The sequence below is a fragment of the Amphibalanus amphitrite genome, unplaced genomic scaffold (genome assembly GCF_019059575.1).
Source record: "Amphibalanus amphitrite isolate SeventyFive unplaced genomic scaffold, NRLGWU_Aamphi_draft 000441F_arrow, whole genome shotgun sequence".
NCBI classification, from domain to species: domain Eukaryota; kingdom Metazoa; phylum Arthropoda; class Thecostraca; order Balanomorpha; family Balanidae; genus Amphibalanus; species Amphibalanus amphitrite.
This window is the reverse complement of record NW_024881935.1, coordinates 47937-73212: the sequence shown is the minus strand read 5'-3', so window position 1 is coordinate 73212 and position 25276 is coordinate 47937. Positions and strand designations below refer to the sequence as shown.

Here is a 25276-nt window from a genome sequence, read left to right as displayed (position 1 = left end):
GTGTTTTAACCTAACGCCAATTTTTTTATTTTCTGGTAGGCAATTGAACGGGCCACCGATTCCTGGGTAGTAAATCTGATATGCGTTTTTTTTTGTTTTGCAAAAAAACTCACCTGAACTTTAATTAAAAAACTCATGTAAAGGCATGTTTTGACGTGTTTTCTCTTTGAAAAAAGGCGCTGCAAACTTTTACTATATATGAATCGATGCGACTTTTCAAGGGCTATCGATTGGTACCCGATTTTTTGGTGTTTGACCAAAATTTCGTGAGTTATTTATATAAAACCACTTTTAAAAGGTCTTTTTTCAAGTACTTTTTGTTAACCCATTACAATTTTCTTTATAACTTCAAGGGTTTTGAAGCAATTTTTAAAAACTAATTTTTTTTGATAGACAATTGATTCCTATATCTTTTAACTTTTTCCTCTAAGGTATTTCTTTCTCAGTATTATAGCTTTTTTACCAGAGCATATCATATCTGTGTGATAATTTTCGGGGTTAGCGATTTTGAGAAAAAACGGTCCTATATACTTTTCTTTCTATCTCTTTTGTTTTTTAAGCAATTCTTTAAATTCTATGCTTAGCAAATAGACAATGAATTGGCGCATCTTTTTGGTAAGATACTTTTTTCTCACTAGCGCAGTTTTGGCGCCAGCGGTGATTGAATTTGACCAAAAATATCAGTAAATAGGTGTTGGAGACCTAATTAGCAAGTTCTCCATAAACCGGTCCTAAACATACCCTTATACTTTTCTTTTTAACTTTTTTGTTTTTAAAGCAATTCCTAAAATTTTATACTTGGCGGATAGATAATGAATTGGCGCATCTTTTTGGTTTTAGATATTTTATTATATCTAGCAAAGTGTTGGCACCAGAGGGGTTTGAACTTGACCAAAAATATCAGTAATACCACTTAAAAATTTTTGCCTTCCTGCCTAGCTCTCTTTGGATTCGACTTTTTGGTTTCTAACCATGGACTTATATGTTATCTAAGGTGCTGATTCAGAAAAACTAGGTTTCAAAACAATATTCTCAAAAAATTGTGACGTCATAATTATTGTCATATGACGATTTCATATGTCATATTATATAATTGTATCTTTGAAGATATTTCCTAACACAACTTTTCACGCTGCGTTCAACGGTGTTGTTGGATTTTTTTTTTTAAATAGAAATTGTGATTTTATGACGTCATAAACTTTTCGATATATATGAAAATTTGGATTTTCAAAATTTTCTTTTATTTTCGGATAGAACTTTAGTTTGTGCGTCAGAAAGTCAAGTAACATTTTCCCCTATCTTCATAAGTTATTGAGATATAGGTGGCGCCACCAGTATATAATGATATAGTTATTGACCTTAGAGAAAAAAACACGTGTCGGCTATTTTTTGACGCTGATGCCGATGCTGTCATTGAAATTGAGCTAACTCAAAGTGATTTGAAATTTTGATTTTATGACGTCATAAACTCTTCGATATATATGAAAATTATGATTTTCAAAGTTTTCTTTTCATTTTCGAATTGAACTTGAGTTTATGCGTCAGAAAGATAAGTAACATTTTCCCCTATCTTTATTAGTTACCGAGACATAGGTGGCGCCACCTATATAATTTATATCATTATTTACCTTTGAGAAAAAACACGTGTCGGCTATTTTTTGACGCTGATGCCGATGCCATCATCTAAATTTTCACCATCAAAAACACCGTCATCCATTTTATCATGTATTTTCACAGTACATACATTTCACAGTACATTTTTTTATTTTCTCTCTTTTTTTGAAAAAAAAAATTCAAACTAACAAGTTCTAAACAAGTTCTTGGCTAAACAAGTTCTTCTTCCTGCTGTCTTTTCACGTCCGGTGACTTCGCCGCAGGTACCAGGGTGCTTGCGGCGGCCGACGTAACGCATTCCTGGCGGCGTCATCGCCGCCACCAGAATGGGCATCTGCGAAATAGGAAATAAAAACAATCAGCGTAGATATCCGTAACCGTCAGAATAATGTCTTTGGAATATATTTCGATAGCTTTTGTCAGATCTTTTGATTGCCAGCAATGCTTAGCACGACCCGGGGGGGGGGGGGGGGCGGGTAGACCAGTGCAACATGTGTTACAAGTGACCTGCATACAATGACACAGACTGGTCTGGACCCGATTGCTGGCTGTATGCCATTATATGTATATATATATATATATATATATATATATATATATATATATATATATATATATATATATATATATATATATATTCGTTCTTTCTATAACCTTTATTAACAGCCTCATTACTTCAGTACATTTTGTGATGAGAGAACAATCGTCAACAGAGAATAGATTGAGGCTGCAATGTAATAATAATCACACTTTTGCATCCATCAGATGATGTAACTTCTGAACTAGAACGAGTTTCGATTACTTCTGAACTCGTTGACTATTTAAAGCAATGGAAGCTGCTGGATTATAGTCGAGTGCTCAACGTTTGCACACTTGGCTACGCAGCACGTTTGTTCACACGTCCTTTCCCTCATCATCACCACCACCACTCCTCGTCGCTTTTTAGGAGCGAGTAGCACTTGGCCAGCTTCGCTGCCTTTTGCACTCCCAGTCGGTTCCGTATCTTACTGTGAACGTTTCCCAGGGTAGAGAAGGACCTCTCGATTCTGGCAGAGCTGCACGGCACCGACTGGACCTGCTCCATGAGCTGAGTGAACTCCTCTGGCACCGCATCTGCACTCTCTGACTTCTTCATCCTGTTGCACAGGATTCTCCACCATGCACCGGGCTTTACAGTTGAAGTTGACGTTTCGTTAAACAATGCCTTGGGCAGTTTGGGATCCTTCGCTTCAAACAGGAGCAGTGGACCAACGAACGCGGGGTTCCGCCCCTCCAGCCACGTGTGGACTTCATCTTCCTGCTTAGCTGACAGCTTCTCGCCCCTATACACAGGGTGTAGCTTGTAAGCTACCAGATGCACTGGTTTCAGCCATTGCTGAAACCTCTTCTGGATGGCAGGTCTGTGAGACTCCAGTTCTGAGTTGGCTAGTAGCTGCATCCACACATCCACGCCCTCATCCGCACAGAATGCATCAGACTGCAGTCGGTTCAGTGCTGCTGCTACTGCGATCAGTTGTTTCTCCAGGTGTGTAGCTGACCGGTACACGCCACTGTTTTCAACGATCCTTTTGATTTTGTCGTCAATTTCTTCCTCGTGCTCTGTCGCGATATTCACATAGTGAGGGTAGTTGCGCACGTATGTCTTGACGCACTCTTCATGGCTCAACCAGCGCGTTTCGTTTGGCAGCTGTGGTTTCACAGATGTTGGCTTCTCAGCTAGCCAAGCCGCTGGAAGGTGATGATTCCGGAAGTACTTCTGCACTTCAACGACCTGGCCTATGAGAGGCTTGGGAGAGATTTCCTGCAGCGCGAGATTGACGTAGTGTGCTGCGCACCCAAGTGTGATGAATCCTGGTCGAAGCTCTTCCAGAATCTTCCTCACCGCTACCATCTTCGCTTCGTTGTCGCTGATGTAGCCCACCACAGTGCATCCGTACTCTTTCTCGCACCGCTTGATCTCCTCGTCAGCAAGCTGGGCGATGCACTGTGCTGTCTTCTTGTTTGTGCCTGTGTCGACGGCACCGACAAAGTACGATTTATCTCCAGTATGGAGACAGGATCCTATCACTGGCTGGTTCTGGACATTGGACCAGCCGTCTTGAACCAGAATTACGTTTTTTTCCTACTAGTTGCTGACGTAGCTTCCTTTCGCACTCATCCGACACTGTGTCCAGAAGATGACCTGCCAGTTCTTTACGTCCCGGTGCGACATACGTCCCTCCACGTGTCATTTCGATGAACTTTCGCATCTGAGGGTTGTCAGCCGCATTGAAAGCGATATTACCCGCATATATGCCACGGGCGTACTGCTCGTCCAGTTTTTTCTTCATTGCTCCTGTCGTGCGAACCACCATTTGTCCAGCTTGGGTGCGGTGGTGGGATCTTCCACGTCCTGCTCATCTTCAGCGTCGTCCCTCCGCCTCTTTGAATTGCGACACTTTTCGAGATGCACTCGCACACTCTCGATCTTCTTGCTCACCTCCGTCTCGCACTGTTTGCATCTCACTTTATTAGGGTCTTCAATCTCTTCAAACAAGTCCCATTCCTTGGCTTTGCTCCTGCCGGGTCGATACGCCGCCATGTTTCAGGATATTGCAGCTACAACACTGAAAGCGGTGAAGAAGGACACACAACACTCCTCGCGTGATGGGCTGGTCCTCAGGACTGCATCAGCTCATGGACGCCGCTCCCCAGCGCCGCGATCATCAGATGACCGGCGCCGCCATAGGATCCGTCCGGCCGCCATCGTACGCCGACTGCGCCCTGCAGTCCTGGCGCCGCTGCAATGGGTTCACAGTCCATAGATGACACTTTTGGTTTACGGTTCACTCCCCTTGAAGATACACAAACCTGGTTTCTTGCGGCAGTTCAAGAACACCTTTTTTGGTAAAAAACCCGGAGTGGGTTATTTCGATGAAAAACCCATAGAAAAACCCAAAAAACCCGGGCAGTGGGTAATGGGCAGTGCCAACCCTGGGCCGGCCTCAACCCGACACCTGCGGGGAGGCAGGGACACAACAACAGACACATCAACACACACACCCATGCACACAACAACAACAGACAGACACAACAACAGACACATCAACACACACACACACACCAATGCACACAACAACAACAGACACAACAACAGACACATCAACACACACACCCATGCAGTTACACACCCAAATACACACCCAGGTGGCCCCGAGGCGGGCCCCTTACCGCACGGCACACTCAAACGGTGGCGGAAACTACCAGCCTCGGGGCCGGCCTCAACCCGACACCTGCGGGGAGGCCAGGGACACGAAAACACACATACCGAACACTCATCACACAAACTAAAACAACACATGTTCACACACACGCACACACACGAGGTCTGTTCAGTGTTTACGGCGCACTGTCCCGCAGCTTAAGGACAAGCGCCATGATTGTTCGTTTAGATATTTCGGCCCAGTCCAGGTCGCAGCGCTCTAGCGCTTCTTCGACCTCGGCTCGCTGTGGTGGGACGTTCTCTTCTACGAGAACGTCCACCACAGCCGACTCCTCGGGGGTCCACCGGCGCCCTCCCGCCGCTCGATCGCCCGCCCCCCACGCGGACCGGCGGCGGGACACATACTCGGCGTATTTCCGAGCGGCTGTTTTGGGCTCGCGGACTGGCGGGGGCGGCGGCGGACTGCAGGGATCGTCGCAGCGACGAAGCGGGACGAACGAAGCGTATGCCAGACCCTCCGCGGCTGCTGGCACCGAGGAGGTGCCCGCAGTGGGTACATCGTCGGGGAGGGGCGACGGCAAACCCAGCCTTTCTGCCGATGGGCTCCTAGCCAGGGGCTCGAGTTCAGCGAGGGTTTCAGTGTCTATGCCGTCGGCGTCATTCTCTGCCATGCGGCAAAACTGGTCAGTCGCGAGAGTGTCTCGGGTCTGCCGCGACACCAGCTCATAGTCGGCTTTCGCGGTTCCGCCCGAGCGTCGGCGGAAGCTGCAGAGGTCATCGCGCAGCTGCTTGGTTACTTTGCCCTGCCGGTATTTTTCCTCGACCACTGTGACATGCCAGCGGCGAAGCTGCTTTCCCATCAGAAACTGAACCTCCTCCCCAAAGATTTCCGCTACTGCCTCTGACTGCTGTGATGGATAGACCAGCAGGCCGGGGAAGAGGGCGTCACTTTTGGCCTGGGTGGTGAGATACGGCCGCAGCCGTTCCAGGTAGAACTTTGTCAGTTCCACCTCTGGGGGGAGGAAGACGGCGGTGGCGGGACCATACATCGCCGCCTCTTTGCCCGCCAGCCTGACGGCGGCGTAGGACCCGCTCGGTTGGCGCCGCGCATTCTCGAATTCAGCGACGGTCAGCTGTGAATAGACCTGGGTCCGCTGTCCGTGCATCAGCCCCGCGGTAACGAAAAGAACCTGCCTAAAGGTGGGAGCTAGGCTCTCCGGGTCGACTAGGGCCGCCGTCTCCCCAGTCCCCTCCAGGGCGTCTCGCATCTGGGTCATCCAACGGATCGCCGAGCGCCGATCCTCCACCCGGCGTTTTGTGCCGATGTCGGCCTCTAGCTCGAGCTGGCGCTCGGCGACCCGTTTGACACGTTCGGCGCGTTTTTTCGGGCGTGCGCTCACCTCCTCGCCTTTCAGTGTCTCGGTGACGATATTGACGAGCCCGCTCCACTCCATCGCCAAATCGTCACCGAGCACAAATACTCGACGGGGGATGATGGACAACACATGTTTTATCGCGTTCAGCATGATGTGAGCTGTCCCGCTGTGGTGCAGAAAGGTGGTGCTCAACACCTTTCGAACTTTATCAACGTTTGTGGGCGACCCGAGCAGGTAACGGAAATCGAACAACTCGAGTCCGTCTGTGTCGGTGAGCAGGTCTGCCTTGACCAGCAGTGACTTGAGGTGATATTGGTAGTTGCGGCGGGTTGCCTGGGGCATACCCTCAGTCATGATTTCGACGGTCATATGAGGGCAATGCTTGCCGATTCGCGAAATGGATTTGCCCAGAACGCGTTCAGCTTGGGACACAAACCGCGTCCCGCCCGAGGTACCGGTGCTGGCGGAGGCGCGAGCTCCACCAGCAGTTTCGGGGTCACAGCTCGGGGCGCGACGTGGTGACCGCGACGGTGACGGTGGCGGTGACGGTTTCGTCTGTATGACACGCGGAAAGCCGGTGGTAGCTGCGGTGCCCTTGGATGTCGACACAGTTTTGTACGCGCTGCTTAGCACCGTGTCGGTCGTCGATGTTACGTTTTCGCCTTTGTGCGCCTTTGTGTTATTTACGTGCCGCTGCAGTCTGCACGCACTTTCGCAGGCCGTATTTCTCGGTTTTTCGTATGACTGTGTCACAGGAGCATGTGATCTGCTCCTCGGCCATCGGCGCCTGCCACGTCTGGACCTCGGCTAGCGCCTTGCGCTCGAGGTCCAGGGGGCAGGACCGGCAGAAACGGACATGATGCGATAGCGATCGTCTGCTGAAATCCCTTGATGATTTAGGGCACCACAGCCATCTCCGTTTTACCATCCAGTCCGACGGGGGCACCCAGTCTGTGACTGGCCCGGCCTCGACGGGACTGGTGCCGGCGGGAGGACCCGCCTCACGGGGAGGCGCTCGGCGTGAGTTTTGTGGAGGACTTTTGCTCTTTGAGCACTCGGACGACGCATCCGAGTCGTGAAAGTTAGGGTCTCTCTCTGTGTCATCAAAGACGACCCAGTCAAACCGTTTGGCCTCGTCATAATCCATCAAATGAGTGTGTGCGAGAGAAAAGGTCGGTGGACCATCAGAGTCGTCCGACTCGCTATCGGTCTCGCGGGTCACCGGGGGAGGGAGTCCCGATGGTCCCGGCTGGTCAAGGTTGGGGGCGGAATCGCCGGTCTCAGAGTCGCTGGAGCTATAGGCTACCAGGCTCGTTGGAACAAGCTCCAATCGTGGAGCCTTACGTGGTGGTCCCTCCTCCACCTGGTCTGTCTCCGGGGTGGGGGCCCGGGAAGACGTATCCGACATGGCGAACACAACACACACAGACACAACACTACAAACACCACACACGAAACTCACAACACACTTGCATACACATACTCAGCACAGTCGGACAGACCACTTCGTTCTCTACATTTTGGTTTTTAAAACAGCAAAATCGGACAGAAAACACCAGAGTTACAGACAAAAAACCACACACACACAGCAAACGCAAATAGCAGAGAGCGACACAGAGAGCACGTATAGTCGGTCAAATATGTATCTTTCCCGGCCGCCAAGTGGCGCTACGGTCTGGATTCGATAGTTGGCTGAGCCCACATCCCAGCTGCCCTGGCGGCTCTGGCGGCCCTGTGACGTCACGCGCGGGGGGCGGAGCTACACAGCGGCCGGCTGGAGAGTGACCGCAGACCAGCACTGGACGGCCTCGCCGCCGGGTGCTCCGGCGGGTCTGGCCGGGAGAGGCGAGCAGGCGGATGCGTTAGGAATCTAACGAATATGAGGGCAGCGCGATGGTCTAATGATGGCTGTGCTTTCATGCGCCGTGTAAATTGTAGACTGAGTGCTATGAGCTATCAAAGGATTATCTGGTGTTTCAACAGGGGTCGCTGACCTAAAAATTAAGATGGTTGCTCTTGATACGATCGAATGCTTGGTGATATGCTGATTAGCGCAAGAGAAATATTTAATCGAATTATGACCGGTTATTTACGACCGGCCAATTATTTATTTATGACCGGCCAACTTGATGTGCGATTTCTGCAACCGTTCTACCCTCATCACTCAACTGAATAATTCTCCCCTTTTCAAAAACGGTGCAGTGATACGGCATCTCAAACCTAGAGCGACTACACTCAAGTTCAAGCTAACGGTCTCCACTCTCCAATTCAGATACCTATCGAAACCTTTCCGCGACCCGGTGCTGTGGCTCAATCAGTGGGCCAGCTGGCCGCAGACCATACCCGCAGGGCATGAACCTTTGACCATATTAGGTCAACACGCCGTGGCCCCAGCCCGCTCGCCAGGTCCGCGCTCATTGGCCGACGCGGCAACCGCACAACCTGTCCCCTCCCCTCCGTAGTACTCGCAGCGGCCGGCGGATTCAGCCAAGTTACCGACCTGCCCAGCGTGGGGTGGGCCGGCCGGGAAAGATACATATTTGACCGACTATACCTCGAGGGCGTCTCGGAGCCGAAAGAGAACGCTACTCTGATGCACCCCCTTATATAACCTCACTAGAATCGGCGAAGAAGTATCAGCTTCCGGCTTCCGGCTTGCCCAATATCCGGTTTGTCCCGGAAGTTGCTATAAAACTGCCTAAAACGGCTTAAAACACAGCCAAAATCGTCCCACCTCAGTAGATGCACATAACACAGTCACTTTTTAAAGATGCCTAATTTGAATCAAAAGCAAGTTTTTTAGATGTAACTTGAGGTGCTGATTCCGAAATAGTGAAAATTAAGATGATTTAAGGAGAAAAAAATGACGCCATAGCTTTATGTTATTGACGTCATCCAATTTGTTTTTTTTTTCTAGAATCACGTTAAAATGGCGTTCCTCGTGGCAGTTTTTGACGCTGATTTCAATGGCGTGATTGGTTTTACGATTAATGTACATCTTCGACTAGTGGCGCCACCTATAATTTCAGCAAGTGTCAAAACGTCATATAATGTTAAACAAGATGTGTATTCTGAGTATATTAGAGATGACAAACGTGATGCTGTTGTCGAACTTTGAATATCTTTGTTAGTTACTGAGATATAGGTGGCGCCACCTATATAATGAGTTATTGACCTTAGAGAAAAAACACGTGTCGGCTATTTTTTGACGCTGATGCCGATGCTGTCATTGAAATTGAGCTAACTCAAAGTGATTCTAAATTTTGATTTTACGAAGTCATTAACTCTTCGATATATATGAGAATTATGATTTACAAAGTTTTCTTTTCATTTTCGAATTGAACTTGAGTTTGTGCGTCAGAAAGGTAAGTAACATTTTCCCCTATCTTTATCAGTTACCGAGATATAGGTGGCGCCACCTATATAATGATATGATTATTGACCTTAGAAAAAAACACGTGTCGGCTATTTTTTTACGCTGATGCCGATCCTGTCATTGAAATTGAGTTAACTTGAAGTGATTACAAATTTTGATTTTATGACGTCATAAACTCTTTGATATATATGAAACTTATGATTTTCAAAGTTTTCTTTTTATTTTCGAATTGAACTTGAGTTTGTGCGTCAGAAAGTCAAGTAACATTTTCCCCTATCTTTATAAGTTACCGAGATATAGGTGGCGCCATCTATATAATTTATGTCATTATTTACCTTTGAGAAAAAACATGTGTCGGCTATTTTTTGACGCTGATGCCGATGCTATCATCTAAATTGAGCTAAATCAGCGGTTTGACTTCTAGAGCCTTCTAAGTGAACCCCTGTTTGGACATCGAATCGCTAAAGCCATTTTGGGGTGTCTTTGGAAGGTTCTGGACTCAAAACCACTGAACCAATCATCAAGTTTCTGGTTTCATTCGATGCACAAGACATTGCGCTACAACATACTGGAACCACATTTTGGTCAAGTTTCTAGAACTGCCCAACAGGTGGCGCTAACATATAGCAACTTTAGCGCCATCTAGCGGCAAGACTAAAAAAGGCTGGGTCATTATTTTCTGACATGTTTAAGGTACATTCAAGGTCTATCGAATGGCAGTAACCTGGTATCTGTATCTTTCATAGCTTAGGCAAGAGAGGCCGTTGAGTAGTCCTCTGTATTGACTCGTATGCCAAAAGACCACTTAAGGTGTGTATAGCCAAACATTGGTCTCTTTGGAAGCTTCTAGACTCAAAACGGCTGAACCGATCATCAAGGTTCTGGTGTCAGTCCACGCACAACTAATGTACCTACAACATACCAGAACCTCATTTTGGTCAAGCTTCCACAACTGCCCACCAGGTGGCGCGAATATATGTCAAGTTTGGCGCCACCTGGCGGCAAGACCAAAAACGTCAAGACCTTGATTTTACTATATGTTGTAGATACATTCAAGGACTATCGAATAGTGGTAGCCGGGTTTCTGTATCTTTGTTAGTTTAGGCAGGAAAGACTGTTAGGTTGACCTCTGTATTGAATCGTATGCCTTAAGACCACTTAAGGGGTCTATAGACAAACATTGGTCTACTTAGAAGCTTCTAGACTGAAAACGACTGAACCGATCTTCAAGTTTCTAGTGCCAGTCGATGCAGAATTGATGTGGCTACAACATGTTAGAACGGCGTTTTCGTCGAGCTTCTACAACTGCCCACCAGGTGGCGAAAATATATGTCAAATTTGGCGCCACCTGGCGGCCAGACCAAAAACGCCAAGACCTTGAAATTCTTATATGTTGTAGATACATTCAAGGACTATTGAATGATGGTAACCTGGTTTCTGTACTTTTCTTAGTTTAGGCAGGGGAGACTGTTAAGTTGGCCTCTGTATTGACTCGTATGCCTAAAGACCACTTAAGGGGTGTATAGACAAACATTGGTCTACTTAGAAGCTTTTAGACTCAAAACGGCTGAACCGATCTTCAAATTTCTGGTGTCAGTCGATGTAGAATTGATGTGGCTACAACATATCCGAACTGCATTTTTATCGAGCTTTGCAAACTGCCCACCAGGTGGCGCTAACATATAGCAACTTTAGCGCCATCTAGCGGCAAGACTAAGAAAGGCTGGCTGTTCATTTTCTGACATATTTTAGGTAAATGCAATGGCTATCAAATGTCTGTAACCCGGTATCTGTACCTTTCTTGGTTTAAGCAGAAGAGGCATTTGAAGAACCATCCACATTGGTATTCAGGCCAAAACAGCCCTTAATCCTAAAGGGTTGGAATGCTTTACATAAGTGCATTTGAAAGGCTCTGGACCCAAAACTTCTGAACCGAGTGTCAAGTTTCTGGTCTCATTCAATGCAGAATCAACGTGGCTTAAACATATTAAAAGCGCATTTTGATCAAGTTCCTAGATCTACCTATCAGATGGCGCGAACTTTTTGTGTGGTACGTGTAATTAAAACTAATAGTAATGCAGATGTGTCTGAAATATCTTACAACAGCTTTTAAAGAGCTTTTGATGGCCAGCAATGCTTAGCACCACCCGGGGGGGGGGGGCGGGTAGACCTCTGTGACATTCATCACAAGTGACCTTCATCCAATGATGGAGGCTGGTCTGGACCCGATTGCTGGCTGTATGACAAGTCATACACCCCCCAAAAATTAGGTCTATTTACAGGGAACGACCAGCCCGTCTCCGCCCCATCAGGGGGCCAGAGACGACCGCCAGACTGGGTTCCCGCGCTGGCTGGAGCGCAGTAGGGTCGGGGTGACCAGCCCCTTCCCTGTATCCAGACGGCAAAGTGCCGCAAAGGGAGGTTGACGGCTACGTCCACGTCCAAGTGGCCCCGCGACCCCCAGCCGGGTCTTGGGGCCTCCTCAGCTCGCCCCAGTCAGACACCTGCCGACCGGGAGGCGACCAGCCAGCTGAGGCCGAGCGCGTGCCAGCGGTGCCTGGGAACACCCTACCCCCCTACCGGCCTGGCGGGGGGGGGGGGGGTACGGGGGACACCGCCGGCCTTCAGAGGGGCTGGCACCCCTGGAACAATGCGCCGCCCCGACGACGCGAAGCCGCACCAGAAACAAACACTAACCTTCTCCGCGACGCGTAGCTGCACGAGCAACAAACACAAACCGAAGAACAAACACTAAGAATGCGCCGCCCCGACGACGCAAAGCCGCACCAGAAACAAAAGCTTAACTTCCCCGCGACGCGAAACCGAACGAAAAACAAACGCTAACCGGCCACGCTAGGCAGGTCCGGAGGGCACCCGGTCGGGCTCCACCAGCTCCTCCGCGGCTGGCTACTCCTCCAGCGCGGAAGCCATGTACTCCTCAATCCGAGCGAGCAGCTGCCTCTCGGAGGTGATGTCTACCTGGCGCCGAAATCGCTGTCCGTACACCCGTTCGGCGACCTGTGTGGCATGCCGTCTGTAGGCCAGGAGGCCGGTCGCATCCGGATCAGCGGCGACAGAGTCGTACAAACAGGCAGCTGCCAGCTCTGACCTGGCAGCAGCCGGGCTGGAGGCAGCCGCCGAGTCGCCGACACCATCTCCCTGGGGCTCCGCCGCCTCTTCGTCACTGTCGGAATAGTTGGTCACATCCGGATCAGCGGCGACAGAATCATAAGAACAAGAAGCTGCCAGCTCTGACCTGGCAGCAGGCGGGCTGGACGCAACCGCCGAGTCGCCGACACCATCTTCCGGGGGCTCCGCCGCCTCTTCGTCACTGTCGGAATAGTCAACGAGCCGGACCTTTTTCTTTGGTACAATGTCAGAAAAAGAGTAAGAATCGCTCAGGAAAAAGTCGGATTGAATCGAATCCAGGGAAAAGTCGGCGAGAGTACAGGGACTCGGGAGAAAGGCGTCCAGTTGAATCGAATCCAGGGAGGTTCTGCCCTCAGCCTCGGTGTGGGACTCCACTTCTGGATCGGAAGAAGCGAGTGTCGGGGGTTGGGACATCGTGAAACGACTTACGATTAAAGCAAAAATATTTAACTCTTTTTTTACTATATTTAAGTGACAAACGATTAAACAGAGACGTGATATTTAAACAAACACGACAAAGCGGTAACAGCAAACCGGTCGTGAAACGACTTAGCTTTTTTTTTAACTTCGCAGTGCGGGAGCGTAGCGTCCTCGGCAGCAGCCAAACCACGAAAGGGACGCCCATCGGCATGCCAGCCCTTTTATACCTGATCTGGCACATGCGCAGAGCAGTCCTTTTTTGCGCATGCGCATTCATACTAGAGTTGCAAAGTTTTCCCCAAAGGCTGCTACCGGCCCCACAAAAAGCCGGGACGCATCCAGTTTTTGGCACAACACTATTGGTGTGCGAACCTCAGGTGAGCTTTCTGCAGCACCATCATCCTCTTCATCGGGCTGCTGGTCTTCCGCAGCACCATCATCCTCTTCATCGGGCTGCTTGTCTTCCGCAGCACCATCATGTTCTTCATCGGGCTGCTGGTCTTCCGCAGCACCATCATCCTCTTCATCGGGCTGCTGGTCTTCCGTAGCACCATCATCCTCTTCTTCGGGCTGCTGGTCTTCTGCAGCAGCATCATCCTCTTCATCGGGCTGCTGGTCTTCCTCTTCTTCACTATCGGAATCAGAGATTCCATATAGCTTGTTCGCCGACTTCAGGAGTGCCTTGCTCGCGCGGGTGGCCCGATCCGCCTTACTTCTGGCATCATAGTACCGGGTTGCTGTCGCCGTCGAGTGGCAGCGGAGGGATGCCAGCTCCCGCAGGTTTGTCCCTTCCAGCTTTTTTTCCTCGTCCAGTGTGTGGGACAGCTGAACGTGGTGCCTGCGGGAGTGGTTTCCTCGCATCAGTTTTGGGCACGGGATACCCTCGAGTGCTTCGATGGGGAGGTCAAGCATCTTCGCGTCCCACACGTTCAAGTAGGGCAGAAGCTCTGTCTTGGCAGCGCTCTTCATTATCAGCGCTGGGCGGAGCTCTTGAACATACCAATGCATGATTGGTAGCAGTTTCTTTGGCACAGGTATTTGTACCGTTTTGTGCTTTTTCCTCGTCTTACCTCCCACATGGCTCATTGCGAATCCATGGGGAGTCTGGACCGCTTTGGTCAGCTCATCCGTAGTCATGTTTTGATATACACCTGTTCGAAGCCCTTGGACCACACTGAGCGCCACGTAGATCGCCTGGCGTACCCACACGGCCTTCTTCCGCAGGGCCTTGGCGTCGCTGGGAAGCGGAGCTCCCTTCGTCGTCTCCAGCTCTTGGATGACGGTTCGCTGGATCTTCACTCTTGTTGGGTGTTCGATCCTGTCCTCTGTCATATACTTTGCCTCACGTCGTCCCTAGGCCTTTGTGACGAGTTCTGCGTGCTCCTTCATGACCGTGTTCACCAGATCACGTAGCATGGCCACAAGCGGCTTCCAATCAGACCCTCCATCGACTTCAGCGAGGTGGCCGCTGATGAAGTCGAGGTAGCGGCGAACCGCATGACCGCAGACAAAGCCAGTCTCCCCTGACTTGTTATAAAACTGGCTGAGAGTCTCCCTGACCCGCCGCCTGTGCTCGGAAACCGCGATAATTTGGCGCCAATCCACTACAGACAAGTTGAGACGTCTCTCAAACATTTTCAGGTGCTTCATACTGTTTTGTGATCTTTGATGTCATCAATTGGTGTCATTATTTTTCGTCAACTAAAACTTATTTGAACTTTCCATTCAATCGACTCAATCATACGAGTCACTCTAATTTTCGGGAATCAAATCAGTCAACCAGTCGCTAAAGTCAAACCAGTCAGTCAACCAGTCATCTCGAAAAGTCAATCGACTCAATCCAATCAACTCAAAATACGCGGTGAATCAAATCAATCAATTCAATCGACTTGATTGGTATACAACCCTGCTTCACATATAACCTATCTACCTTCGTTGGTACTGTTGGTAGCCAGTGACACATCTAGACACATCTAGGCAGGTAAGTAGGTACCTACCTGCTTTCCTGCTGTCTTCATAAAGCATACCTAATGAAGTTGTCAAATTTGTAGCACATTTTCAACACTTTCATATGGTGTCAGTGTGGCATGAAACCTAGCTAGGTTCATTATGTTCAGGGTTCAATTCAGAAGAGCTCCGCATAACTCGCATAAGAGACAGACGGGGGCTTTACATGGGGTAGATGGCCTGATAACTTAGCTGGAATATGGCCAAAATTAAATTGACAACTTTTAGGTGAAAGGTGGTGTTTTGGGTTAAGGGGCGTTTGTTGAAGTCAACTACTGGGTTATTTTGCACCCATTAAATAAAACTTCTGCTCCAATTCTACCCATTGAACCTCAATATCATGATCCACCTGTCCATCACTAGATATCCTTCCTTATTACATAGAAACTTTGAATGGCATGGCAATTTATAATTTTAAATGACAATATTTTTATGTTTCTTCTGTAGGTAGGTAGGTAGGTAGGTAGGTAGGTAGGTACACCAGACTGCTATGGACACTTTTCCAAGTTGGTGGGGCAAAAAACCTAATGTATATCTTGGTTTGAGTCGTTTGATTGAGTTGATTGATTCCTTTCATTGTCGCGTTTGAGTCGATTGAATCAATTCCCGAAAACTGCTCTGACTTGATTGATTTGATTGGTTTCCCAAATTTGTCGTGATTGAATTGATTGCTATTGATTGAGTCGTATACAACCCTGCGCCCAAGGCACAAAGTTACCTTTTTAAGCACGGACGTCGGGACAGCCGGCGGCTCGAAGCCTGCCGCCGTCAGCTCTGCAGCCCCGTCCGCTGGCTCCTGCATCATCGCGTCGGCCGGGCACAGTGCTCCAAGCCACTCGCCCACGACCCCGCCATTCATGCATATGTTGTGCAGCAAAAAACAAACGTCAATGTCCGCCATGCTAAAGGACATAGAGTTCAAACGCAGGCCATGTTGAAGAGCACCAAAACGCATTTTTAGTACACCGAAAGCGTTTTCCACCACCACACGAGTGCGCGCGTGAGCGGTATTATATGCGCGCTCCTCGGCAGTGGTGGGGTCCGCGGTGGGCGTCATGAGCCAGGGTGCAAGGCCGTAGTCACTGTCACCCAGCATCATGCCGCCCATTACGGGATTTCCATTGCGGAAATACTCAGGCATCCCCGATGTAGTGAGCACCCGAGCGTCGTGCACCCGACCGCCACAATGTACGCTCAAAGTGATGATTGAACGGTCGGATGCAGCGACGGCCATTACGTTCAGGGACGGGAAGCCTTTACGGTTTATTTAGGTATGCTTATCGCTGCTCCCTGGGGACGGTTAGGCTGATGTGGGTCCCGTCAGTACATCCCACGATGTCGGGCGGAGAGTGTTTAACACATTCACTCAACTGCATTATATTCTTTAGGTTTAACCTTTCGCATTCTTAGGATTGACTGTTTGCAAAAAAAAAAAAACGTTGATAGTGACACAAATCCACAACCGATTGTTATTTGTGGCGAAAATAAATAGCAGAACTCACTATAATGCAGGCAACAGGTTGAATTACACACAATAACTGTATAATCGTCCAGGAAACTTACTCCGAGCGAACGTCCGCATCAGCGCCTCCTGGTATTCGTTGGGCACGCGCTTGTTCATCGCGGAGTCCGTGAATGTGTCTTCCAAAACTTCATCAGCAAACGTCTCGAAACGGAACGTTTGCCTTGACGAGCTGGGGTGAAGACCCAAGAAGTGCAATGTGATGACCACTTCCTTGTAGGATGTGCACCTTAAACAAAAGATTCAGGCGTTCGTTACCCACGCATACATTTTCCCCTCTATCATCCACCCCTACGGCCTATTTTTTTCCTAGAATCCGCTGTTCTAAATCCAATTACATACCTTCCTCTTGATAGCCTCGAACACTTTGTCCTGATTGTCATCGCGGAGCTTCTTGCCTTTCCTCCGCTGCTCTTGTTGACGTGCTACACGAAGAGCTTGCCGTTGTGCCTCCAAATCATGCCCACATGAGCATATCCTATCTCTTCCGCGAACTCGTTGTCCACAGGATGCACACTCTTTCCCGGCTGAAACGAGAATGAACGGGTCAGGGATGGGGACTTTCTGTGAACCTCAGATCCTTAACCCTCGCCCAGGACAGCATGCGTTGCCAGTTGCCGCGGCTTTTTGGGCTCTGTTTAACATAGTGTGTGCCACTTTCTGAATGGTTTCCTCTGTTCTCACGCTGCAGTTTCTACCGGTTTGTCTCCTGGTTGAACTACCTTCCTTCTTGAACTTTTCCACCCACCTTCTAACACAGCTTTTGGTAGGCGCTAGTCGCCGAGCCTTGTAGGATTTTTTTTTTTTACAATGTAGGCCTCTGCAGCAAAAGCCATCTGTACGTCCGTCCGCATCCTAAGACAGTTATTTTATGATTTTCTGTCATGCCATGATGTCTTATCAGCACTTGAAATTTTAGCAATATAGCTTGTGCGATAAAAAATCACGAGCATAACACATGAGTACCATTTTAAAACGGACACCCGGTATCTACATTCACGGTACATACATACATATCCATATCCATATCCATACATCCATATGCGTTGATGGCGTGTCTGGGGCAGATTTGGAGTAAGTGCAGTAATTTTCTGATATTTTCTCAGGGAAATATTATTTTCGTCAAGCATCCGAGCGACGACTTTTTGAGAAGCCTTCCAGGCAGCCGTAGCGCAGGACGTGGCGCTGGGGTCGAGACCATAGTGTGAAGCTGTTTGCATCAGCTCCTCTCTTCTTTCGTCGTTTGTGGCGTTCGGAATATTCTTCAGGGCACCTCCTCTTACGAGCGCGTGGAGTTTCTGACCTATTTGGCGATGGCCGACTGTTCTGTTGATTCTCAATTGGCTTCAGAATTGGTCGGCCACGCTCGGCGATAAAGACAACTAGGTGTTGATGTTGACGACCTAGCGGACGGGGCAGCGTTGGCGTGGTCGGATTCATTGGCTCCCTTGGACGCTCTGGCTGGCGGCTCAGGGCGCCCCGTCGTAACCGGGAGCTGATGGCGTCCCGTCGCAGCCGGTGCGATACTTATGTGCGATACTGTGTTGCTCTTGTTATGTCGCCTGATTGCTTGTTTACTTATAATATGTACTGCTGTGTGTAACTTCACTGATGATGTCTTTGTTCAGAGACGAAACGTTTGATTTTACATGAAGAATATAACGATATGCCTTGTAATAAGGTTTTTACTGCTCCTGAAGCCAACAAAAGAAGCTATCAAATTGTAATAACAGCAATCTTAGCCACTGCAAAATGCATTCTGTGGTAGAAGTTTCATTGCTAAGAGTAGGGGTAACACATGGACCTCAACATTTCACAGGTTTGGTTATAATTACAATTGTCAAGAATCTACTGTGGTCTGGAAGAGGAAGAATACTCATTCAAGTTGCAAAAGTACAATCAATTAGTAATTCAATTAGGTAGGTAATAGGTATAATACAATGAAATAAATAAATGTTCATGACAACATTCCATAGGGGAAAGGGCAGATTCAAAACACCACAAAACACATAGTTTGGAAACTGGCCTTGAGTGTCCTGAGGTGTGGTCTGAGATACTCTACAAAGAATTTGACACTGAACATCCAGCTGAAAAGGCAGGTGTTAGGTAGCCCTGAGCCTGACTTTGGTCCCAAAATGAAATGAAAATGAATTTAATTGGCATTTTGTCTTCTGTCTTTCTTTCTGGCGTCTGAGCTCTGCAGGCCGACGAGAAGACAAGACTGCTCCAACCGTGAGTAGATGGCGCTGGTGGTACGCTTCATCGACAGCCGTCAGGGAGAGCTGGTCGTTAGGGAGGATCCTATCGGATTGGTGGATGTCTTTTAGACACTTCGCCGCCTCACTGAAGGCGCTGAACTGCGAATGTCTGGCGTCAACCAGGCCCGCATCATCACCGCAGTGCTGAACGACCTGAGGCTGGACAGTGGACATGGCGGCCATGGTAGCGCAACTCTCTGGCCTTCATGACATGAAGGTCCAAACCGACCTCCTTGCCAAGGCTAACCTATGCCTCGCTGAGGCAGAGAAATACGCCAAAAGCAAGGAAATGGCCGGAAGAAGTCAAGAGGCCATGCATCAGGAGGACCTCGGAAGAATCAGGTATTAACCATGTAAAATAGATAGTGGAACCATGTAAAATGGATAGCCTCCGGGTCTTCGCACAGCAGGTCTTGCACATACCTGCGGTAAATCTGCGCAAACTTCGGTACTTCGCCGTCGCGAGCACGAAGCGGTCCCAGTCGGTGATACAGGCGGCCCTGTATCACAACAGATGGCGTGTAACCGCCGTGACCGGGAGGTGGCCGCACCTCCTGCACGGTCTGTGACGCCAGTGCCAGGGCGGAATTAAGATGCCGGACATGCTTGCGGAAAATCCGAGCGACCGCCGATTCGTCCGTCCACAGCTTGCGTAGGCTAGGTGGAGGAGCTGGCAGAGGTGCGAGCCGGACCTTGCCGGCCGCACAGCAGAGGCTGGGTCGCTCGGCTGGCCACAGCAGCGCTCCACAGTGCTGGCAGCCGCGGTCTCTGTCGCCGACGGTGCTGAGCGGCACGGCCTGCTCTCCAGAGAGGACGGCGGCGGCGTGGCGCGCCTCGCGAGACGGCGACTGGTCACGACGCTCCCGGCGACGGCGGTCTGCCCGGTCTCGATCTCGCCCGAGGTTCGCCTCGTCCAGCTGGCGCTGCTGCTGCCGCTGGCGCTCCCGCTCGCGGTTCGCCTCGTCCAGCTGGCGCTGCTGGTGCCGCTGGCGCTCCCGCTCGCGATAGTCGTCGTCTTCACGCAGCCGACGGAGGCGCTCTGCGTCGGCTGCACGTTGCTCCTCGTCGGCTTCCCGCTGCGCTCTGCGTCACTCCAGCTCGGCCTGGCGCTGTTCTTCGGCACGTGTCGCCCTGAGCCGTCGCATGCGCTCGGCGGCCCGCCGCCGGTCGGCCGCCGTTGGCGGACCTGCCCTCGGCATAGCGCGTTGCTCCTCGTCGGCTTGCCGCTGCGCTCTGCGTCGCTCCAGCTCGGGAAGCGTCGCAACATTAAATCCGAACCTGTAGGACGTTCCATGGTGGCATCGCCCCTCGTTCCAGCGAAGCAGCAGGCTTTTGCTTTTTAGGCTGGAAAGGGCGTCTGTCTCCGGCGGGCGGTATGACGCCGCCGTACGGGCTTCGTAGGCCGGGCGGCTGGGCGGGGCCTGTGCAGCCTGCCTTAAAAGTACCGCGCAAAGTAACTGTGGATCCATCAAGCCTGACCGAGGTAGGGCCTGCTATAGTTTGAAAGTCACCAAACCAATTGACCTGGGGAATGGACGAGGCTTCCGTGACTCAAATTTAGCAGTCCTTCCTCGGTCAGGCTTGATGGATCCACCGTCACTTTGCGTGGTACTTTTGAGACAGACTGTACACCTTCGGCCGGATCGGCCTGATCGTGGTATTCGCTAGGGTAATGGTTGAGCAGTGTCCATAGCTGCCTCCTCTACGGCCGCCCGGATGTGCGGTAGTAAAGGCGGTGGAGGTAGACTCCGTCGGCGTCAGAGTCCTTCACCCCAGCCTCGGGAAATCCTGGGGCAGGGGGAGAGGGACCAGGCGTCGCCGAAGCCACCCTTCGGAACCCGAATCAACGTACCACCCAGAAGGCCGTGGTATGAGACGCGGCGGCGCCCGATGCCCGGCTCCGAGCTCTCGGCCTTCAGCAGCCGGTCGACATCTAGCAGGACGCAGCGGGGAACGAGGTCCGCCGCTACGCCTCGCAGGGAGTCTGAAAGACGCCGGAACACCGACAAGTCGGGTCTGACGACAACTGGGCCCGCGGGACCCCCGTCATGAGAATGACAGTGGCCTCCGAGGTGCCCAACATCAGCAGGCACGTGATCAGCCATTTGATGTTCTGGGCCACCGACGCAGCCATGGCGGGGGCGTCGGGTAGGGCACTATGTGGTGTCGCCCGGGGGGTGAGAGCGTTCCCCCTAGCGACACCACGATTACGTCTGGGGCGGGAACCACAGGCGTGGGGGAGGGGCCCAGCTGCCCTCGGAGGAAAGCTGACAGGATCTTTCGGCAGTCCTCGGCGGCAGCCCCACCCGTCGCGTCCCCGGAGGTCACATGCATGGCCTCCACCACGGCCCCTGTGGTGGAGGTGGCCGGCAGGCACTGGGCAGCACGCCTGGCGTGGCTCTCGCCCAAGCAGACAATCTGTGTCTACTGGCCCTCCGGCGCGCCCAAGCTCGCTGCTGCGCCGCGTACATCTACATTTTCTTCAGGTTAATAATTGTTTTCTTTATTTTCGGGCTATACTGATGGAAAATAATTTCCTAGAAAAATGAAATCACGGGAACCCAGTGAACGAGGAATATCGATAAAGCCGAAATAGGTTTTTAATCTTTTTTTCTAATCTTTAATCTTTTTCCTCAGTGTAGCCCGAAAATATAGAAAGCTGAATTTGTGCAATACCAAAACAGTTGTAATGAGCCTCATGGCCTTGATCATTCTCCTCAAAAGCAGTCCATATCATACTTACACACTCATTCCCTTCTCCACTGCGCGTCGCCGTGTTGAATATAGCGCTTGGGGCAAGCTTTCCCGATTCTCGTTTTTCACGTGAAATGGCGCGGGAGTTCAGGTGAAATTCCGCATGTAATCCGCAAAGAACGCCTTGATTGCCGATTCCACGTGAAAATTCAGCCGAAATCTATCCAAGAATTATAAGTATCTTAACCTCTCGGGGCGGCTGGGTTTGCGTCTCGCGATGCAGCTCTGGCTGTCCAAGACACCCGCCTGGCGCCACATCCGCTCGTTGCTTGGTGCCATGTCGGAGACCGCAGCAATGACACGCAGACCGGTGGCCTCGAGGTCGTCAACGACGTCGTTGATGGAGGTCATGTTCATCGGCGCACTCATGCCGTAGCAGCACGGCTGCCTCCACGACGCGCAAAGGCCCCGCACCATGAGAAGCTGGAGCTTCGTGGCTGACATGGCACGGTTTGTCATCTGGTCGTAGCACTATCCTCCGTTCAGCGACATTTCGTCGAAGCACAGGACGCTGAGCCGTTCCATGCCGCTCATGCGCTGTACAGCAGCAAGCAGCCAGGACAGTCTTGCTCCTTTGGAGATCCATTAAGTAAGATATAAGCCGCGGGCTGACAGGGTACTGCATGACGGCAGAGGGAAGTGCATGACTGGCTGGACGAAGGCGTATGCCTCGTGACTGATGCATCGTAGTCCAACAGCCACGCCAATCTCGTCGGCAGACCAGCGGTGGCGCTTCTCAGTTGCCAGACGCCGCACCTGCTGACTGCTCAGCGTCCCCGACTCCTGCAGTCTTGTTATAGCGGAAGCCTTCTGGTCCGGGCTCCGGATCCTGGCTCAGAACACATCTTTCTCCTGCTCCACCGCAGTCTCCGAGACTGGAATTGAAGTGCACCAAAACGCATCTTGAGGACACCAAAAGCGTTCTACGCCACCACTCGAGTGCGCGCGTGAGCCGAGTTGTAGGCTCAGTCTTCTGCGGTATTGGGGTCCGCGATAGACCTGTCATGAGCCAGGGTGCAAGGCCGTAGTCACTGTCCCCCAGCATCATGCCGCCAATTAGGGGATTTCCATCGCGAAAATACTCAGGCATCCCCGATGTAGCCAGTACTCGAGCGTCGTGCACCCGACCGCCACAATGTACGCTCAAAGTGATGATTGAACGGTCGGATGCAGCGACGGGCATTACGTTCAGGGACGTGAAGCCTTTACGGTCTATGTATGCCTATTGCTGCTCCTTGGGGACGGTTAAGCGGATTTGGGTCCCGTCAATTCACCCCATGATGTGGGGTGGAAATCGTTTTACACATGGTCCTTTCGCAAGACCGCTGGAGGAGTCGACGGCTATTTGCGCTTGGGACGTATATGAAGTATTTTGCAGAGTCAAACAATATTTTCAGGTTAAACACAAACATGTCACAAGTAAAGTTTATTCATAGGCCAGCCTCGAGCGTCTGCTGCGCCGCAGCGACTTACGCACCTCCGACAGGTACTGGTGCATCGCCGGGTCGTCCGCCTGCCGACAGAGTCTTGGTCAGAACAGCCGCCAGCAGAAACAAATCGGGACCGGAGCAAAGGTGGAGGGGACCATGCAGAGAGGGCGATTGAAAACGACTGTTAAATCAATTCGTCAAAAAATGTCTGTCTTCATTAGTGATGTCATTTTCCAAAAAATGTCTGACCGATACCGACCGAAACCAAAATTTGGGAAAAATTTCCGACCGAATTCCGACCGATAAATCCCAAGCCAAAATTTGACCGAAATTTGACCGAAATTCTATTTGCTATTACTCTACCCCAAAATTAAAATATTTGGTAAATTCTGATGGAAAATAATGGGAAATGGCATTTCAGTCCAAGTTCAGTCAATTCTTAGCCACTGCAAAATACATTTTGTGGTAGAAGTTACATTGCTGAGGGTATCAACACATGGACCTCAGCATTTCACAGATTTGGTTAATTAGAGTTGTCAAGAATCTACTGTGGTCTATGTAAGGAAGAATGCTCATTCATGTTGCAAAAGCACGATCAATTAGTAAGTCAAATGGTTGGTAATAGGTACCTATGTTCATGACAACATTCCCTAGGAGAAAAGGCGGGATCAACACACCACAAAACACATCAAAACTGCTTGGAAACTTGCCTTGAGTCTTGAGATGTGGTCTGAGATACTCTACAAAGAATTTGACACTGAAAATCCAGCTGAAAAGGCAGGTATTAGGTAGCTCTGAGCTTGAATTTTGTCCCAAAAATGAAATGAAAATTCATTAAACAGGCACTTTGTCTTATCTCTTGTTTTTCTTATCTTTCCAAGAAAACAAAATATGCAGACAAAATTAATACAAAGTGACGCCAAAGTGGCGCAAAAAGTAATAGAAGAACCAAGGATTGACTTTTAAGATCCTCTCTTCCCTAACGAAAGGATGTATGCTGATGACGTAATATTTATTTATATGCCCTTTTGGTCGAATTATTGGAGGGAAATTAATTTTCTTGTAGTGAATTACACTCACAATGTTGATTTCATTAGAATTAAATATCGTGTTGGATCATTTACATCAAAAAAAAAAAAAATCACGAGGCAGCATGTATGTAACAATCCAAAACTTTTTTGCAGCAACTTAATCAGCTGGTTTAAAGTCTCTGTTATGGCGCATCTGTTTCGAAATCCTTCCTTGTGTTTGGAATGTGGAAGATTCCAGAAATTGGACATGGGCCGAATCTGTAGTTTTTGTCAAGATTCCTATGTTTTTATGTTGTGGTCATCTAGATTTCAAACATTTGGTTGGTACCTGCAATATTTAAGGAGAATGTGGAATAGTAGAACACCTGTGAAATGTAAATGTGATCACTGGTAAGTACTAAGTGCTAACTGTCCAGTCTTCAGAAACACATTTCAGTAATTCAAGTTATTTTTGTCCTTGCATTTTTGATGACTGTATAATGATTTTTGTAGCCAATACTTCTTTGATTACAGGTGAAATTTAACAGCAAGACTGGAATAGAGTTTCAAAATTGTGTGTACTTGTGGGGCCAACTGAGTCAAAATCAGCTTGCTTGTAGTTGTGGTTGGACAATGGGTGGCTCCTGCCTGCTGGGTGGGATGGCTAATGAAGTTGCCAAAATGTGGCATTTGGCATTTGGGGGAAATTTTGTAACTCTATCATTAACATCCCAATAAATTTCATTTTAACTAGGCAAAAATGGAATACTTTCTCTTTTTGAAAATGGTTTCACTGGCAGGGTGACCGAAAGTGTCCGATTTTTGGGGGGCCTGACCGACCGATTACCAAATCGGTCAGCATATATTTTCGGTAACCGAAATTTTCGGTAACCGATTGACACCACTAGTCTTCATGGTCATGCTTAAACAACCCAACGTTAAAGAACACTTACATCGTGACTCCTCAGTGGGAGCTGCGAAGCTCCTTGGTCTTGATCCAGGTCGCTCCGACAGTGCGGCTTGGGAGGTTTTGCTTTACAAAGTCCTCAACGTCGGATCACCCCTTCGAACGGTCGGCCGCGAAGCGCCTGGCCAACGCCAGCTCAGGCACCGACCATAGGCGGCGTCCCGTCTTGGGAGCCTGGAAGGTAAACGAA

The 25276-nt window shown here is 49.8% G+C and overlaps 1 long non-coding RNA gene across 2 annotated transcripts in view; it reads left to right on the top strand.

The window, feature by feature from the left end:
- The window catches only part of LOC122391518, a 44213-nt gene extending 20986 nt beyond the window's left edge, over window positions 1–23227 (top strand). The window contains exon 4 of one of the 2 annotated variants that reach the window (XR_006258363.1): window positions 23166–23227. This is a non-coding gene — a long non-coding RNA (uncharacterized LOC122391518). Of the gene's footprint in view, window positions 1–17773; window positions 18384–23165 lie in introns of those variants that run through there. The other variant, XR_006258362.1, reaches the window with a different exon arrangement.
- The last annotated feature ends 2049 nt before the right edge of the window (window positions 23228–25276 follow it).